We start from the raw sequence: 21,338 nt of genomic DNA on the forward strand, positions 1-21,338 counted from the left end.
GTCGGACTTTCTCTATTAGTCCAGCTATACTGACCTCCATCAGGTTGCAAATTCAAAATAATTTTTATCTGCATCTACAGTACCTCTGAAAAAATATTTGGGCTTCTAGCTGTGTGTGGGACTTGTTGTATTAGTCCATCTATACTGACCTCCATCAGGTTGCAAACTGAATATATTTTTTTCTGCATCTACCTCTGAAAAAATATTGGGCTTCTAGCTGTGTGTGGGACTTGTTGTATTAGTCCATCTATACTGACCTCCATCAGGTTGCAAACTGAATATAATTTTTTTCTGCATCTAGCTCTGAAAAAATATTTGGCCTTCTAGTAGTGTGTCGGACTTTCTCTATTAGTCCATCTATACTGACCTCCATCAGGTTGCAAATTAAAAATAATTTTTATCTGCATCTACAGTACCTCTGAAAAAATATTTGGCCTTCTAGCAGTGTGTCGGACTTTCTCTATTAGTCCATCTATACTGACCTCCATCAGGTTGCAAATTCAAAATAATTTTTATCTGCATCTACAGTACCTCTGAAAAAATACTTGGGCTTCTAGCTGTGTGTGGGACTTGTTGTATTAGTCCATCTATACTGACCTCCATCAGGTTGCAAACTGAATATATTTTTTTCTGCATCTACCTCTGAAAAAATATTGGGCTTCTAGCTGTGTGTGGGTCTTGTTCTATTAATCCATCTATACAGACCTCCATCAGGTTGCAAACTGAATATAATTTTTTTCTGCATCTAGCTCTGAAAAAATATTTGGCCTTCTAGCAGTGTGTCGGACTTTCTCTATTAGTCCATCTATACTGACCTCCATCAGGTTGCAAATTCAAAATAATTTTTATCTGCATCTACAGTACCTCTGAAAAAATATTTGGACTTCTAGCTGTGTGTGGGACTTGTTGTATTAGTCCATCTATACTGACCTCCATCAGGTTGCAAACTGAATATATTTTTTTCTGCATCTACCTCTGAAAAAATATTGGGCTTCTAGCTGTGTGTGGGACTTGTTGTATTAGTCCATCTATACTGACCTCCATCAGGTTGCAAACTGAATATATTTTTTCTGCATCTACCTCTGAAAAAATATTGGGCTTCTAGCTGTGTGTGGGACTTGTTGTATTAGTCCATCTATACAGACCTCCATCAGGTTGCAAACTGAATATATTTTTTTCTGCATCTACCTCTGAAAAAATATTGGGCTTCTAGCTGTGTGTGGGACTTGTTGTATTAGTCCATCTATACTGACCTCCATCAGGTTGCAAACTGAATATAATTTTTTTCTGCATCTAGCTCTGAAAAAATATTTGGCCTTCTAGTAGTGTGTGGGACTTTCTCTATTAGTCCATCTATACTGACCTCCATCAGGTTGCAAATTAAAAATAATTTTTATCTGCATCTAACCCAGCCAATATTTTTCGCCTAATACCACAGTTTGGCCACTCATCTCTTCTCGGTTACCATCCATTGTTTTTTTGTGCAAACAACTCCAAAGTTGTGAATTAGTTAACCACCAAAATGAGTGGAAAAAGGCCTGCTGCTGGTGGAAAGGGGAGTAGGCGTGTTGGGAAGGGGAAAAAAGGTTGTGTCCGTGGGGTAGGTGTTAAAGCAACAGTAACATCTGCAGAAGAAAGACCATCTTCCAGCCAAACTAAAATGTCTACTTCTTTTAGCGGACAATGTGATAAGATCCCTTTCTTACGGCCACGCCAATCGCTACAAATTCCAGATGAGGCACAAAAACAGCAGGTGCTTCAACGGATATCAAGTGCTCCTTTAAGTGGGCTCTCCTCCACATCAACTTCAACATCACAAATACTCCAGTCCTCAAAGGTGTCACCCAAATCGCACTTGCTTCCTCACAGCTCCCAAATCTCCAGCTGCCCGTCTGAGTATGAGGTAGAACAGATGGTTGAGTCTGCAGAGCTGTTTACTCATACTATAGCCTGGGAATCAGAGGTCGACTCCAGCGCTTCTGTGAATCCAGACGAGGAAATGATCTGCACTGATGCCCAGAATCTTTATGAGTCGGATCCAGGACCAGACGCAGAAGGTTCTGACCATAATGTAGACCCTCATTCCCAAACTGTAACTCCTGTTGGTGGAGACAATGAGGAAGACGATGATAAGACTCAAATACCTGATTGGAGCGACAACTTTAGTTTTTTGTCAGGGCAGGAACAGGTTGGCTCTGAGGACGACGGGTGTGATAACACACAGGGTGATGATGATGAGGTTGGAGATCCCACTTACTGTCAACCCACAGTCAGCCAAGAGATGAGGTCAGCAGAGGAGGTGGAGGAAGATGCTAGTGACGACGAGGTCAGGTTGCGCCTTCCTGGACAGAGACGTAGTACTGGAAGCACGTCAACAACTGCATCCTCAAACACAACTCTGCCTCTCACCACAAGTCGTGGTGGCTCTTCAGGTCGCATGGGTGCTAAGCCTTGCATAGCCTGGGCATTTTTTCAGATCGATAAAGATGACCCAACTCGTGTTATCTGTAACATTTGTCAGCAAAAGCTAAGTAGAGGCCAAAAAATACATAGTTTGAGTACTTCATGCATGAACCGGCACATGGACATGAAGCATAAGTTGCAGTGGGAAGCTCAGTGTGCTACAATGCGGCCTAGCCGGCCGGGCCAACCACCGTCTGCCATATCTTGTGCATCCGCGGCCTCTTCATCCTCTGTGACTGGGGAGACAGCAGTCACACCTGTTTTGGGGCGCAGACCTGCCACCTCTTTACCCGCAACAGCCAGCGTGATTGGCAGGTCATTATTTTCTTTGGAGGTGGTAACAGCAGCTGGTGTTGAGCGCTGTCCGACATCGATAGCACCACCTTTGGATCAAGGCAACCTAACATGTCCGCCTGCATCTTCCTCACAGACCGGCAGTTTGCCGGGGACACCCTTATCAACCCCGTCTAAGCACAATAGCCAGCCCTCGGTCCCTCAGATGTGGACAAGTAAAAGACCATTTCCTCCTAGCCATGAGAAAGCTAAGAGGTTGAATTTCACCATCTGCAAGCTCTTGGCTACAGAAATGCTGCCTTTCCGCCTGGTGGACACAGAGGATTTTCGAGACCTTATGTCCGTCGCAGTGCCCCAGTACCAGATGCCCAGTCGGCACTACTTCTCAAAGAAAGGTGTGCCTGCGCTCCACCAGCATGTCGCACACAACATCACCGCTTCTTTGAGAAACTCTGTGTGTGACAGGGTGCATTTCACCACAGACACTTGGACGAGTAGGCATGGACAGGGGCGTTACATGTCGCTGACTGGGCACTGGGTAACTATGGTGACAGCAGGACAAGGGGCTGCTGTCCAAGTCTTGCCGTCCCCACGAGTTGTGCGTCAATCCTCTTTATGTCAAAGTTCCTCCACTGCTTCTGCCTCCTCAACCTCCTCTCGGTCTTCCACCTGCACCCAAAGCCTGTCTGGTCATGCCACAAGCTTTCTAACTGCGCAGAAGGGATCCTGCACACCTCCTTACTATGCTGGCAGTAGGGCTCAACGTCATCAGGCGGTTTTTAATTTGAAATGTCTGGGAAATGTGAGTCACACAGCTGAGGAGTTGTGGTCAGCTCTGGAGAACCAATTTCATGAATGGTTGTCTCCACTGGACCTGAAACCAGGGAAGGCTGTGTGCGACAATGCTGCAAACCTAGGTGCGGCCCTTCGCCGGGGCAATGTCACACACGTGCCTTGTATGGCTCACGTGTTGAACCTGGTTGTCCAGCAATTTTTAGCCCACTATCCCAGACTAGATGGCCTTCTGCATAGGGCACGGTCGCTGTGTGCTCACTTCCGCCGTTCGCATCCCGCAGCTCAGCGACTTACATCTCTACAGAAGTCGTTGGGCCTGCCACTTCACCGGCTAAAATGCGATGTGCCTACCCGGTGGAATTCAACTCTGCACATGTTGCAGCGACTGTGGCAGCACCGACAAGCCCTGGTGCAATACGTTCTGATGTATAGCCTGGGCCAACGAGATTCAGAGGTGGGGCAAATCACTCTGGAGGAGTGGTCTCAGATCAGGGACCTATGCACCCTTCTGCACAGTTTTGAAATGGCGACGAAGATGTTTAGTGCTGACGATGCCATTATCAGCATGATTATTCCGGTGATTTACATGCTGGAGCACATGTTAAACAGAATTCGGAGTCAGGTGGTGGCACAAGAGGAGGTGGAGGAAGTAGAGGAGGAGGAGTTGTATGCGGAAGGGCTAACATCTGCAAGGTCCAGACGGTCGGCAGCACCAAGGCGGCAGGCATGTGAGGGTGGGGGAGATGCTTTTACCAGGGCGCATGGTAGCAGCCAAACTAGTGAGGAAGGTGCAGGAGCCCAGGAAGAAGTGGAGGACGAACTGATGGAAGACTCATCAGATGAGGGAGACCTTGATCACATTTCTGTTGTGCGAGGTTGGGGGGAGAGGACAGAGGAAGGAAGCATGATTGTTACCTCGCCACCAACACAACAGGGACTTGGTGCTCCTGGATGCGCAACACACATGAGTGCCTTCTTGCTGCACTACCTGCAACATGACCCTCGAATTGTGAGAATTAGAAATAATCCTGACTACTGGGTTGCCACACTGTTAGATCCCCGGTACAAAAGTAAATTTGCAGAAATTATTCCTGCCATAGAAAGGGATGCACGCATGCAGGAATATCAGCAGAGGCTGTTGCAGAATCTTACATGTGCTTTTCCACAAAATACCAGTGGTGCACGTAGTGAATCTCACAGTTCCAACTTGCCAACCGTGGGACCGTCAAGTGTTCAGCACTCAAACCGTAACAGAACCACAGTATCTGCTGGTAACATCAATTTTGCGGAATCATTTCACCACTTTTTTAGCCCATCCTTTGCAAGGCCACAGGAGACAAGAAGTCTGACACATAGTCAACGCCTAGAGACGATGGTAAAGGAGTATCTCCAAGTAAACATTGAAGCCACGACTGTGTCACTGGACCCTTGCTCTTTTTGGGCTTCCAATCTGGATAAATGGCCGGAGCTAGCCACTTACGCCTTGGAGATCTTGTCATGCCCCGCAGCCAGCGTTCTGTCTGAACGTGTGTTCAGCGCTGCTGGTGGTGTGCTGACAGATAAGCGCACGCGGCTCTCCACTGATAATGTAGACAGACTCACGTTCATAAAGATGAACAAATCATGGATCCGAAATGACTTTTCTACCCCTGTGTCATCCTGGGGAGAGTAAAAGCTTGATGATTGGTTAAAATCACCCTACCAACCGTTTTAAGCTTTCAAATTACTAATCATGTTTATCTGTATCTTGACTGGAAAATAATTTGGGCTTTGTAGCAGTGTGCAGCACTGATCCTATTAGGCCATCTATAATAAGCTCCACCAGATTTAAAATCAAAAATAATTTTTAGCTGCATCTAGCCCGGAAAATAATTTTGGGGCTCCGAGATGCGCAAGACACATAAGTGCCTTCTTGCTGCACTACCTGCAGCATGACCCTCATATTGTCAGAATTCGAAGTAATCATGACTACTGGGTTGCCACACTCTTAGATCCCCCAAACGTTTCGATCAACCTTTTCATTTTAATAAAGACCAAAAAAATGGTCATTTTTGAAATTATAAGCATTAGCAGGTTGTTAGAAACTGAAATCAAACAGTTTTCAGCTCAAAACTTTATTGTAGGTGATGTTACATTTTCACATAGGACCCCTTGTTCGAAAGGAGCTTCTGAACTCTCCCGTCCATTGAATTTGTCAGGTTTTGGATGGTTTCTGCTTCAATTGTTTTGCATGAGGACAGAATACCCTCCCAGAGCTGTTGCTTAGATGTGAACTGCCTCCCGCCATCATAGACACTCCTTTTAATGATGCTCCAAAGGTTCTGAATGGGGTAGAGGTCAGGGGAGCATGGGGGTCACACCATAAGTTTGTCCCCTTTTATGCCCATATCAGCCAGAGATGCAGATGTTTTATGTGCAGCATGAGATGGTGCATTATCATGCAGAAAAATGATCTTGCTGTGAAATACACGGTTCTTCTTCTTGAACCATGGCAGGAAGTGCTGTTTGAGAAAATCCACATACATTATGGAGTTCATCTTTAGCGCCTTCAGGGATCCTAAAGGGGCCGACAATCTCTCTCCCCATGATTCCAGCCCAAAACATTACTCCACCTCCTCCTTGTTGGCGCTGTAGCCGTGTTTGCGTGGGGTGTCCATCAACCAGCCATCCTCCACTCCATCCATCTGGACCATCGAGCGCTGCACGGCACTCATCCGTGAACAAAACAGTTTTGAAATCAGTCTTCATGTAATGTTTGGCCCACTGGAGCCGTTTCTGCTTGTGTGAAGTGGATGGAGGAGGTCGACAGGATGGCGTATGCACTATGCACAGCTGCAAACCTCTGAAGGACCCTGCATCTTGTTGTTCGGGGGACGTTGGAGGCACCAGCAGCTTCAAAAACTTGTCTGCTGCTATGACAAGGCTTTCTTGCCGCTGCTCTTTTAACCTGACGTAATTGCCTGTAGGAAAGAGTCCTCAATTTGCCCTTATCAGCACGCACACGTGTGTACTGTGAATCAGCTACATACTTCTTGATTGCCAAGACACTTCATCCTGATCATCGCACAATGTTGATTGTAGTCATGCCTTGACCTAAACACTCCACAATTTGTTGCTTCTCAGCAGCCGACACATCCTTTTTCTTTCCCATTTTGGCAGAAAATGTAGGCTGCTTAATAATGTGAGACAGCCTTCTTAAGTAGTCTTGCCTTTCATTGGACACACCTGCCAAACTAATTAGCACAGGTGTCTGCAATTGCTTACAGTGATATAAAGAGCCCTGACACACATCACCATCAATGAGTTTAACTGACAAACAAACAAATTCTTCCCTTATCACTCCTAAACACTTTTTGCATAATAATTTGGAACGCAGTGTACATGTGCTTTTCCACAAAACACCAGTGGTTCACGTAGTGAATCTTACAGTTCTAACTTGCCAACCGTGGTCTGTATGGAATTGTTCAATAAAGGGCCCAAAATTAAGATAACATAGATGGGAGAGGTCTCTATGAATAGGAATTCCTAAGTATTTGATACCCTGTGAGGGCCAGGCAAAGGGAAAGTTGGACTGGATGGAATCCTATATGGATTTGGGGAGGGAGACATCGAGGGCCTCAGACTTCGCTGCATTGATTTTAAAATTTTACCATGTAACAAAGTGATCTATTTCAGACATAACAGCAGGGATGGATATATGTGATTGAGTGATATATACTAGGACATCATCAGCAAATAGAGAGCACTTGTACTCGGTGCCTCCCACCTCAATCCACCTAATATTGGGGTTATGGCGAATTGATGAGAGCAGGTGCTCCGTCACTAGGATGTATAAGAGAGGGGACAGAGGACATCCCTGCCTTGTCCCATTGGTGATTGTGAAAGGTGATGAAAATGTTCTGACGCACCCCCTGGGCCTTGGGACACCCGGAGCCGGACCTTTTTTGGTGGATGCTGGTGGTTGTAGTCTTCGTGGCGGCGACCCGGTTCCGTGGCTCAGGGCGGTCAAACCAGTGGCGGAACTATTTATGTGGTTTTGATGTTTAAATGTCCGACTACGCCACCCGTGGATTGCGGTCAGAGTGAACCGCCGCTACAGGGCAGACCGCTGAGGCTGGTGTTGTGGGTGCAGCAGAGCGTAGCATAACTCCCCACGGGAGGAGTATAGCCTCAGGGCAGTGTATGCGGAGGATGGGGGTGATGGTGCAGGGCAGCAGCAGTAACGACACGGAGTCAGTGATGCAGTCCAGGGCCTTTACTCACAGTTCTTATTATCCAGACCACGTCTGCAGGTAACGGCTGCCCACGTCGTACTGTGCTCACCAGGTGAGGGGCTCAGACAACTCCCAGATAACTTTGGAGCACTTCACAGGACCCCCTTTGTGTGTCCTTTGTCTGGCCTTTCTTACCAACACTTCTGTCCGGCTGCCTCGGGCCTCCTCTTGGTAAACTTGGCGCCAGTTTCCCTGACCCTATGTGGTGCCTTCCTAGCGGATGTAGCGAGGGGCTGCGCCACATAAAATGTCAGAGCCTCCGGTTTCTAGCTGAGGGTCATTTCCTGCCTCCACTAGTTCGGGGACCGGTCTCCCCCTTTGGCCTGACCCCTCCACGCAGGTGGATTCGGGCGTGCGGTGGCGACTCGCCCGTCCGCACCCCTGGGATCCCTTCATTCCTCGTTCCTGGAGCCTTCTCCGCTCCTCTTCCTTCCTTCTCCCTCTTCCAGGCCTGGGCCTCTGTTACTAGGCCCGCCTCCGGAGCAGAGCTCATGCAGAGCCCCTGCTCCCTGCCACTTCTGCTCAGACTTCTCTGCACTGAACTAAGATGGTGCCCACCTTTTATACTCCCTTCTCAATGCACCCAGGAACTGCTTCCTCCCTGCTCCTGCACTACAGGGTTCCCCTTCCTCAGTGTTCCCTCCCCCCACTCCAGCCAGGGACAGGGACTGTCGTGCCCATCTCAGGGGCATATTGGTCGCCCTGCCCCACGGCAATGTGGTGTAATGCATGCAGGTGTCGGGTCCTGATCCACACTCCATCCTTACCTGAGAGTGAGATATCACACCTCTGGGTGAGGTGCAATACGTCTGTAGCAACCGAGCCCTCAGGGTGCTACAGTTCCATTTATCTTCAGCCTAGGTGACGCATTGCGATACAGGGCCGTGATTTTGGCTATAAAAGGGTCCCCTAGACCCCTACCCCAAGCTTTTTAAGAGAATCATATATGGCGTGCCAGGAGACTCTATGGAATACTTTCTCAGCATCCAACGAGAGTATCTAATTACAAATTTTTAACTGCATCTAGCCCAGGAAATACTTTGTGCCTAGTAGCAGTGTCTGCTAGTCAGCGGATTATCCCGGCTGTTAAGCAAGCTACACCACCTGTAGTTTAGACACTTAATTTTTTCAAAGGAAATGCTTCGGGACCATGGGATACTTAGTGAAGAGCATCAGGAGGCACCCCAAGGCATAGGGGCTGGGACTGGCAGTAGGATGCCTTGCGGTGGACAGCCGAGCTCGATCCTTATAAAACCTTTTTAACTGCAGCAGCTTTAGTGGACGCTACTGGAGCTGGAATTACCGCGGCTGCTGGCATGAGACTTGCCCTCCAATAGATCCTTGTAAATGGATTTAAAGTGTATTCATTCAAATTAGAGAGACAATTTAAATTAAAAAGCTTAGAGCTGCCTCCACCACAGGGGGGCTCGCTCGACCCACCAGCGGACAGGCACCAGTATTGGGAGAGGGGGGCTGGCCGTCAGGGTTCACCGCGGCTCTGGCACAAACCCAGCGACACGGAGGTGGCACGGGCAGGAGCGGACTGGCCGTGTCGGCTTCTCACTTTTTGGATTTTAGAAGGGCATGACATGCCTATATCTGTGTCTCCCCCTCCTTTTACTCCTCCACCTCTTTTATTTTCGCATGACTATATGTACTTGTCACTTTTCCATGTGTTAGTTATGTCTTCTGAGCAGTTTGTCAGCTTTTGGACACCTTTGAAGGTGTTTTCTATGTGTTTCTATGTGTTTTTGTTTGCCTGCCATTGGTTTTAACGGTGTTCGAAGGTGTTCGACGAACAGTTCGACGAACAGTTCGGCGAACACACGGGTGTTCGACGAACCGAACCGAACTCGAACACTACGGGGGTGGCTCAACACTAGTCTTTATGAGGGAGCATGCTGGGGTCAGGCGCTCTTGATACATGAAGAAGCATGTGCGCCTCTATGTGCACCTCACCACAAAAAATACTTCAGCCCTTGCTTGCGTAAGATTTGTGGTGTAGCAAATACCCCCATCCCGCGACAGCTCCGCCCAGTTCGGCAGAGATAGGAGAAAGTGGTATGAAGACGTCAAAAATCGCAAAATTTTGGTGCAACTCCGAGTTGCACTTAAATTTTGAGGCTATTCAAAGCTTTTACACCAGAATTCTGGCATACAAGCTTTGATGTATTGGGCCCAAAGTATCAGAACGCACCAAGTTTATCAAAGTCTGTCTTGAATAAGCTTATAACACCTGTCAATTGGCTTTGTGGTATTTTTTGGCGCCTGGAGGTATTGCATGCCAAGCCATGCCCTTTCCGATAAGCCAAACCTATTTTCAGTGAAGCCATACCTCTGTCAGACAAGCTTCAGAAAGTGCAGAATTTGTAAAAAAAAACCAAAATAAATATTGTGCAGGTCATGAAAGACAGTTTTTTGCAGCAAATTGCACCAGAATTCTGGTGTATTCAGCTGGATAAATCGTTACCATTGTGTTGTGTCGCATTGCAACAGACGAAAAAGTGTTTTAGTTCACTGCAGGAGCTAATTAGATTTCTGAATACATCATAATGCCATGGAATAGAAGTGAAAAGTAGAAAGGGATTGGTATTATTTGGTGGTCAACACTATAATGATAATGTTTCTTGGGGAAACAGCCCTGTAATAATGTATTTGTTGGAGCGAACAGCAATTTATTAGGCTAAAGGCATGTGGCTCATTTCCGTAGGGCGTCAAGGACTGCTATGGAGGCCATTTAAAAGCTCCATTCAGCTTAAATGGAACTTGTCATCTTATTCATTCTGCCCAAACCACGGGCATCATGAATCAGAGTCTCGCTGTTCTATTGCAACCAGGTATGTTTTATTCTGAACTGCTACGGAGTTCAGAGAAAACATACTTCGAAAAGCCGTCAAGGCATATGTGTTTCTGTTGACTTTCCCGAAGCAGGTCAGAGATAGCTTCTTCCCACCCCAATCCCTTTGAGTGTAAGGTCTGTCTCTATATGTGTGCATACAGTGAGACCTGATAGTCTAAAGGAGAATCTTCTGGGAAGTGGCCTCGGACTAGTCAACGGAGACAAATAGTACTCGAACGTCTTGTTGAAGAATGCTTTCTCTAAAACTCTGGAGCATTATAGAATAAAATATGCATGTTATAATGGTGCAGCCGGTTTGTGATTCAGGCTAGGGTCATACGATTGATGATTCTCTCGTTTGAGAGAATAAGATCAATTATACTGATGAAACTTGGCTAAAACCCTGTCAGAGCTTTTGCCGATTGTCACCTTAGTGTGATCCGATTCTTTTGCATGTGAGAATCACAGCCAGGGGTGGATTAAGAGTAGCAAGGGCCCCGGGCAGTTTAGAAGGCGCGGGCCTCCCCCCACACACCTGATTTATCACGTGACATGTCACATGATCCCCTGTGATAGATCATGTGATAGTTCACGTGAAATTGATTTGGCACAATATTAATTATAATATTTTTTTTTAGGCTGTGTGCCCACTATGCGTTTTTTTAAGTGTTTCCGCAGCGGCAATTCCGCTGCAGAAACGCTTAAAAAACGCTTGGTAGAAGGTCTGCCATGTTCCCCAATGATAATCCGCATGTGTTGTGTACATGCTGCGGAAATTTCCGCTGCAGAAAAATCCGCAGCATTACCAATTATTTTGCGGAAACGCAGCGTTTTCGCCCCCATTGACTTGCATTAGAACGCATGGAATCTGCATCCCTGCATCTGTAGATGCGGAATCCATGCGTTTCAATGTGCGGATGGCACCCAGGTCTAGAGGAGAGGAGACTCTCCTCCGGACCCGGGTACCATAGAACCTGTAAAAAAAGAATAAAATAAAAAATATACATTATACTTACCTTCTGATGGCCCCTGGTGTCTTTATCCGATGCGTCCTGGCTTACCGGCTGCTCGCGATGGTCTGAAAAGGACCTGCCATGACTGTTATGTTCTGCTACCAAAGCTAAGGAAAGAGAGGAGATCTGTCCCTACTATAGGACTCAGCTTAATCCCTACGATGTAACAGGGAACCTGATCCTGCGATCAGACCTGCTAAAGTCCTAATCTAGTCTGTACGGAGACCTATAGATGTGGGGAGGGAATCCCTACAAGTACTAAGGACTGGGAGGAATATGGGACACCTCCTAACAGAAATAGTGGCAGACAGACGAACAAACAAAATAGATAGAACATAGAGGTCCGTAGACCAAGCAAACTAACAGAGCTAGATACAGAGCACAGGCTAGCTAGAAAGTAGATATACAATGAAGTCCAGCAAAGCCAGAAGGGCGGAGCAGGATTAAATAGGCCAACAAGGTAAAAAAAACCTAACAGCAAGGTTCTAACAGTACCCCCCCTTCTAAGAGGATCCTCCGGATCCCCTAGGACCAGGCTTATCAGGAAATCTCCTGTGAAACGCTCTGATAAGTCTGGACGCGGAAACATCATCTGACCTCACCCAAGAGTTATCCTCGGGTCCGAAACCTTTCCAGGCCACAAGATACTGCAAACTACCTCTATACCGTCTAGAGTCAAGGATGCGAGAAATTTCATATTCCCCGTCCTCCACCACCGGAGGAACAGAGGCAGAAGCGTCACCATCCGACACAACAGCTTTTTTTAACAGAGAGACATGAAAGACCGGATTAATTCTCCAGGAGGTAGGAACCTCCAACCTAACAGCAGATTGGTTGACAACCTGAAGCACCTTAAAGGGCCCTACAAACTTGGGACCCAATTTCTTAGAAGGAATCCTCAACCGCAGATTCCTAGAGGACAACCAAACCATGTCACCAACAGCGAACAAAACCTCCTGTCGTTTCCTATCAAAGTAGTCTTTAGATTTTCTGTTGGCCTCCTGAAGATTACCACGCACATCCGTCCAAACTCTTTCCAAATCACCGGAAAAATTCTCCTCCTCAGGCACGACAGATCCCAACTTGGAGAACGACCCAAACGACGGATGTCTCCCAGAACAACAAAAAAAAGGCGAACAACCAGCAGAAGAAGATGTATGATTGTTCAGAGCAAATTCGGCAAGTGGCAGAAACTCAGACCACCCCTCTTGATTGTCTGCCACAAAACAACGCAAGAACTGCTCAACATCCTGGTTTTTCCTTTCTGTCTGGCCATTAGATTCAGGATGATATCCGGACGAAAACGACAAATGAATTCCCAACCTGTCACAAAAGGCACGCCAAAAACGAGCCACGAACTGAGGACCCCTATCAGAAACAATGTCAGTAGGAACGCCATGAAGTCTGACAATTTCCTTGACAAAGGCCTTAGCGAGAGTTTTAGCGCAGGGCAGTTTGACAAAGGGAACCAAGTGACACATCTTGCTAAAACGGTCCACGACCACCCAGATGACAGTAAAACCCTCAGAGGGGGGAAGGTCAGTTATAAAGTCCATAGCCAAATGTGTCCAAGGAGCACTGGGGACCTCCAAAGGACAAAGTAACCCCGCAGCAGGAGTATGTGAGGACTTAGATCTAGCACATATAGTACATTGGCGCACCCACTTAATGACTTCCTTCTGCCATCCAGGCCACCAAAAACTGCGACCCACCAGTCTCTTGGTCTCAGAGATTCCGGGATGACCTGCCAACCGAGATTCGTGACACTCAACATACAAATCTCTCCTAAAGGTCCCAGGCACAAACAACCTCCCATGAGGAGTGTTAGATGGGGCATTCTCCTGAGCTTTAAGAATCTCATCTTCCAAAACGGAGTATAAAGCAGCTATCACAACACCTTCTTGTAAAATGTTTTCCTCTTTCTCAGCACCGACTATGGGAGAAAAACTGCGAGACAAGGCATCCGCCTTAACATTCTTAGTACCAGGGATGTAAGTAACGGAGAAATTAAACCGCGAGAAAAACAGTGCCCACCTAGCCTGACGGGCATTCAGGCGCTTGGCAGCATCAAGATATATCAGATTTTTATGATCCGTAAGAACCTGAACGGGAAATTCCGCACCTTCCAAGAAGTGGCGCCAGTGTTCAAATGCGAGTTTAATAGCCAATAATTCCCGATTACCAATATCGTAATTCAATTCAGTCTCCGAAAATTTTTTTGAAAAAAAGGCACAGGGATGTAATCCATCCCCGTTATCCTGAGACAATACTGCGCCAACCCCCACAGAGGAAGCATCAACCTCAACCAAAAACGGCCTAGTAACATCAGGCTGCATAAGGATGGGAGCAGAGGTGAACCTCTCCTTGAGATCCACAAAAGCTTCAATGGCCTCAGAAGACCACTGAACCGCATCAGCACCTTTCCTGGTGAGATCAGTCAGAGGTTTGACAATGCTAGAAAAAATTTTTATGAATTTTCTATAGTAATTGGCGAAACCCAAAAACCTCTGTATCGATTTCAAACCAATAGGCCTAGGCCATTCCTGCACAGCCTGAACCTTAACCGGATCCATCTCAAAACCTTTGCTGGAGATAATGTAGCCCAAAAAACTAATTCTCTGTACAGCGAACTCACATTTCTCCAGCTTAGCAAAAAGCGAATTGTCCATTAATAACTGTAATACCTCACGCACGCTCCGCCAATGAGACTCCAGATCTGGCGAATAAATCAAAATGTCATCCAAATACACAACCACATTTTTACCGATCAAAGGTCTAAGGATGTCATTAATCAGATTCTGAAAAAATGCAGGAGCATTAGTAAGACCAAAAGGCATAACCAGATTCTCAAAATGACCCACAGGAGTGTTAAAAGCAGTCTTCCATTCATCACCCTCCTTCATGCGCAACAGATTGTATGCCCCCTTAAGGTCAATTTTAGAGAACCACTTGGCCCCCAATAACTGGTTAAACAGATCAGGAATCAATGGCAGTGGGTAAGGATTGCGTACCGTAATTTTGTTAATCTCACGAAAATCCAGACAAGGACGTAAACCGCCGTCCTTTTTTTTTACAAAAAAAAATCCAACCGCCACAGGAGACTTAGAGGGCCTAATGTGACCGGCGGCCAAACTTGTCTGTATGTATTCCTCCAAAGCCTTCCTCTCAGGAATAGTAAGGTTAAATAAACGACTTTTAGGAAGAGTCGCTCCAGGGACAAATTCAATAGAACAATCATAGTCTCTATGGGGAGGCAAAACCTGCGATTCTTTCTCAGAAAAAACTCTCCAAAAATCCTGAATAGGAACAGGCAATTCTCCCCTATCCAAAGCTGCAATACGCCCGTTACAACACTTGTCATAACATTTATGGCTCCAGGATTTAATTTCACTGGTAGACCAATCCAGTACAGGATTGTGAAATTTTAACCAGGGCAAACCCAATATTACTGGAGAAGGCAAGTTATTCAACACTACCAAATCCAATTTCTCATGGTGAACACCATTAATAGTGAGAGGAAATTCACTGACCTTGAGAGTAATATTCTTCAAAGGGGAGCCATCCACAGAAACCACAGCAATGGGGGATGATAAAGGTTCAGGTTTTAAATTGAGTTTTTCCACGAATCCCCCATCAATTACATTCAGTGTAGACCCGCAATCAACAAACACCCGAAATTCCATTAATTTTTCCTGAGCAATCGTGGAAGCAGCTAAAAATATACCCTTGGAATTTAAACAGGCAATACGGGCGTGACTGACCATTTTTTTTTCTTTCTTCATACGAAGCTCACAGCCTTTAATCAAATGACCAGATTTTCCGCAATAGAAACACAAGCCTTCCGAAAAACGACGGTCTTTTTCTTGAGAGCGAGGTGCCACCGATCCAATCTCCATCGGTTCACCACTGTTAGTACACACATTATCATAACCAGAAACTGACATAGCAGAGGATTTGCTCTCATTAACCCTAGCACGCAGTCTTCTATCCACCCGTATAGCTAATTGCATAGCCTGTTGCAAATCCTCAGGTGTAGGATAAGCAATTAGCAGGTCTTTAACCCTTTCACTGAGCCCAGCAAGAAATAGACTTTTCAGAGCAGAATCGTTCCACCCTGTTTGAGTGGACCAACGACGAAAATGAGTACAATATTTTTCAACATTACCTGATCCTTGTTTTAAACGTCTCAACTCAGTCTCAGCTGATGCCACACGGTCAGGATCATCATATAATAATCCTAAAGCAGAAAAAAAACTATCCACTGATCTGAAGCATGTATCACTAGGTTGCAAAGAAAAGGCCCACTCCTGAGGCTCTTTGCGCAAAAGTGACATTATGAACCCTACGCGCTGGGATTCATCCCCAGAGGACTTGGGTCTCAAACGAAAATACAATAAGCAAGCATTTTTAAATGAAAAAAATTCTCGATGTTCACCAAAAAATAAATCCGGCAAACATACCTTAGGCTCCAAGAAATATGCTCCAGGACAGTTACTCACGTGCTGACGGAGCTCGGCCACTTCCAGAGAGAGTCCCTGCAGGTGTTTAGCCAAATCCTGAACCGACACCATGATGGAACAAAAAAAAAAAAAAAAAATCTTTCCTTAGAGAATTTGCAGGCTGGACTTACTGTTATGTTCTGCTACCAAAGCTAAGGAAAGAGAGGAGATCTGTCCCTACTATAGGACTCAGCTTAATCCCTACGATGTAACAGGGAACCTGATCCTGCGATCAGACCTGCTAAAGTCCTAATCTAGTCTGTACGGAGACCTATAGATGTGGGGAGGGAATCCCTACAAGTACTAAGGACTGGGAGGAATATGGGACACCTCCTAACAGAAATAGTGGCAGACAGACGAACAAACAAAATAGATAGAACATAGAGGTCCGTAGACCAAGCAAACTAACAGAGCTAGATACAGAGCACAGGCTAGCTAGAAAGTAGATATACAATGAAGTCCAGCAAAGCCAGAAGGGCGGAGCAGGATTAAATAGGCCAACAAGGTCATGTGACCAGCAAAGGAAAAAAAACCTAACAGCAAGGTTCTAACAATGACGTCATTTAGTCATGTGAAGGGTCACGCGACTGCTGACGTCGGCAGGCCATCAGAAGGTAAGTATATATTTTTTACCATTCTTTTACGGTCACACTATATAAATCCATGCCGGTTGCATGGATTTATATAGTGTAACCAAGTTGTCAAGCACTTTCCAAGTGATGCTAAAATCGCTTGGAAAGCGCTTGTCATCCCGCATGCGGAAATGCAAGTGAAGAAAGCTTCACATTCGCATGTCCCTGGCAGGAAAACGCATGTAAAATCCGCATGTACAATCCGCATGTAAAATCCACATGCGTTTTTTCTGCCAGGTAGATGCAGAAACGCTCAAAAAAAATCCGGAACATTTCTGTATCGTGGGCACATAGCCTTACATTAATTGTATGACTCAATTAATTGTATTGTATTAATTGTATGACTCAATATTGAGCACACGTAGCCATCTATACACAGCGGGAGGCTGCACGGTGCCATCTATACACAGCGGGAGGCTGCACGTAGCCATCTATACACAGCGGGAGGCCGCACGTAGCCATCTATACACAACGGGAGGCCGCACGTAGCCATCTATACACAGCGGGAGGCCACACGGCGCCATCTATACACAGCAGGAGGCCGAACGGTGCCATCTATACACAGCGGGGGGCCGCAGGGCGCCCCCCCAGAGTCAGCAGGAGGCCGCACGGTGCCATCAATACTCAGCAGGAGGCCGCACGTAGCCATCTATACACAGCAGGAGGCCGCACGGCGCCATCTATACACAGCGGGAGGCCGCACGGCGCCCCCCCAGAGACAGCAGGAGGCCGCACGGCGCCATCTATACTCAGCAGGAGGCCGCACGTAGCCATCTATACACAGCAGGAGGCCGCACGGCGCCCCCACCAGAGACAGCAGGAGGCCGCACGGTGCCATCTATACACAGCAGGAGGCCGCACGGCGCCATCTATACACAGCAGGAGGCCGCACGGCGCCATCTATACACAGCAGGAGGCCGCACGGCGCCATCTATACACAGCAGGAGGCCGCACGGCGCCATCTATGCACAGCAGGAGTCCGCACGGCGCCATCTATACACAGCAGGAGGCCGCACGGTGCCATGTATACACAGCAGAGGGCCGCACGGCGCCATCTATACACAGCAGGGGGCCGCACGGCACAATCTATACATAGTGGGAGGCCGCATGGCGCCATCTATACATTGTGGGAGGCCTCACGGCGCCCCCCCAGAGACAGCAGGAGGCCGCACGGTGCCAACTATACTCAGCAGGAGGCCGCACGCAGTCACGCATACAGTCATGCACACACACAAACATATACTGACATATACATACACGCATAAACACATTTGAAACACAAAAATACATATAAACAGACATCACACAATGATATCTGCCTGCACACACACACACACACACACATACATACATACACACACATACATACACACACATACATACATACACATACACACACATACACACATACATACACACACACACACATACACACACACATACAAACACACACACATACACACACACACACATGCACACACACACACATACACACACACACATACATACACATACACACACACACATACACATACACATACACACACACACACACACACACATACACACACATACATACACACACAGGCTCACCATCCCCCAGCTCCATTCTTCCTGCCTGCTCTCTCTTCTCCGTTGCAGCAGTGCAGGCCGGGTGCGCACTGCGTGACGTCACAGCTAGGAGACACGGCCACGCACAGGGCCGTGTCTCCAAGCAGTGAAGCGGCTGGGCCAGCACAGGGAAGTTAACTGCTGCAGTGCTGGCCCGGCCAATGAAGAAGTAGCGGCGGCCGTTGCTGGGGAGCTGTCCGGGGCCCCCCCCTCCCGCCACTGCTACCGGTATGTGCCGCGGCGTCCTGCACATATAATGAGGGCAATCCGGCATTAGACACCCCGCCCGGAGCCGCAGGCCCCCTGCAGGCTCGGGGCCCCGGGTGGTAGCCCGGATTGCCCTCATTATAATCCGCCTATGATCACAGCACAGATGTGGAGAAGACGGCGAAATTAATTTCTCTATCTTCTCCATTGTCTGAGTTCGCATATGTTGGACTGCACTCGGATAATATCCGAGTGCAGTCCGGTGTTTCACGACACCCATAGTCTTAAATGTGTGCACGTGATCCGAATTCTGGAGCCACTCCCAGCAAGCTGGGATTTTTTCTCATGCCGAACTGGCATGAGAAATAAAGTAGCAGATCTACGCTATATCATAGAATAACATTGGTCTGAGTGCTACCCAATAAAACATCAGATAGCTCTCGGCCGTGTTATGTGAGCAAGCCCTTGTGCTACTTGTGGTTTCGGCAGCAGGAATCAGATGACAGGTTCCCTTTGCAGGTTGTGTAAAACAGTAATACACTAATGTGCTTGATGTCCAAAAGTTTTCATACAGTGAACTTTTGTGCTGATTTTGAATGAAGATTTTAAAGGAGCAAGCAAAAAAAAAACATAAAAAAAGTTAATAAAAAAATAAAATAAAGTTTTATACTTCTTATATTTTTGTCCATTCTCAGTAGCATGCAAAACTCAGATCTGCAGCGGGACAGCCATAGGATTAAGGGTTGCTCTTGTAGTAAAGTTTTGTACATAACTAGTGTTGAGTGAGCATGCTCGACACTGCTCGGTACTCGCCCGAGCATCTCACTACTCGGGATGTTCGGCGAGTACCGAGCATTTCTGGGTTACTCGGGCGGGAGCTTGGGTCTCCGCCTTGCATGTTTGGCGCTCTTTACAGAGTCAATGAACATGCAGGGATTGCCAGCCAGTCACTGTAATGCCGCAGCAATGTTGTTTGTGGGCATTACAGTGATTGGCTGGCCGCACAGCATCACCTCGAGTATTTAAAACCGGGTGCTTCCATCTTGGACACAGTTGCTCCAGATCAGACAGTGTAGGGTCAGTGCTGCAGAGCTAGGGAGAGTTTTATACTGCGAAATAGTTAGTGTAGGGTCTGTAAAGGCTGCCAAATCAAACAAACAGTCCTTCTCAGGACTAATATCCATCTAGATATCAGGCAGGCAGGCTGTATAGGAGACGCAGTGGTTATACCACCAAACACTGCATTACAGTCCTGTGTGCTCCTGCTGGTCAAATTGCTAGACTTATCCTCAGGTCTCAGGGGCCAGGAAAAATCCTTTTTTTTTCATCTAAATCCTGTTGTTTTTTTTTCCTCAGTCAGACTGTACAAATGCCCGTCTTATTAACCTTGTGGTATTCCCCCCCCCCAAAAAAAAATTGAGTGTGTCTGTGAGTGTTCAGACACAAATATATCTGCTTAAAAGAGTCTGGTGTAGGCCAGAGAAATAGAACGGTGGTTTTCCTCTTCCACGGTTAAAATCTGGGTGGTATCAACCTGCTTGCCTTTTTTCCATAAGAAAAAACAGTTTGAGTGTGTGGCTGACTGTTCAGACCCAAATATATCTATTTTAACAAGTCTGGTATACACCAGGAAATTATAACTGTGGTTTTGCAGTTCCACGGTTCAAATCTCTGTATTATCCACTTTTTTGTCTTTTTTCCTTAAAAAAATAACATTTTCAGTGTCTCGCTGACTGTTCAGACACCAATATATGTTTAAAAGAGTCTGGTGTACGCCAGAGAAATAGAACTGTGCTTTTCCTCTTCCACGGTTCTAATCTAATTTTTATTACCCTTTTGCCATTGATAGTGCGAGTGTAAGCTATTTTACTTAATTTACAATGGGCAAGGTGCGTGGCAAGGGACGTGGAACTGGACATTCTGATGATGGTGCGTGCAGAGGACGGGGCCGTGGCCAAGGTGAAAATGTGCCACAACCAACAGCCACATCTTCTCACTTCCAGTTCTTGACCGAATTACTAGGGAAGCACACAAGACCACTATTGCGAACTGATCAGTGTGAACAGGTTATTAATTGGATAGCAGATAATACTTCCAGTCACCTGGGCACCACCACCTCCGGTCTGTCTTCCACATGGTCAAGTCTTAGTAGCTGTGAGTCTCGACCGCATACTCCTCCTCACCCTGATGCTCCTTCCTCCCACCATGCCGAGTGTCGTCAGACAGCAACTGATCCCACATTTGGACACTCTGAAGAGCTGTTCACTGGTCCATTTCCATATTTGGGCCCCTCGCCTGATACGCTTGAAGTGCTGGAAGAGGAGATTCCATGTAGCGATGGCCAAATATTTGAACAGCCACAGCCACAGGAAGGCGACGCTGGCAATTTGTCACAAGAGGTGGACGATGACGAGACACAATTGCCACAATGTGAGGAGGAGGACCGTGGTGTGGAAGTGAGGAGGAGGTGGTGGATGATCTAGTAACTGACCTAACGTGGCAAGAGGACACGCAGAGCGAGGCCAGCAGCACACAGGGGGAGGTAGGCAGAGTACCCCAACAGGCAGGAAGAAGCAGTGTGGTGGCCGCAGACAGAAGGCGGGCAACCGTTCCCCGTAACACCAACACGAGGAACGTTGCCAGTACAACCTGTAGGTCTTCCAGAGTCTGGAATTTTTTTAAAGACTCTGCTGATAACCCCAAAAAGGCCA

This window comes from Phyllobates terribilis, unplaced genomic scaffold (genome assembly GCF_046119375.1).
Source record: "Phyllobates terribilis strain yellow unplaced genomic scaffold, ASM4611937v1 Scaffold_4__5_contigs__length_816908805, whole genome shotgun sequence".
In the NCBI taxonomy this organism is placed as follows: Eukaryota; Metazoa; Chordata; class Amphibia; order Anura; family Dendrobatidae; genus Phyllobates; species Phyllobates terribilis.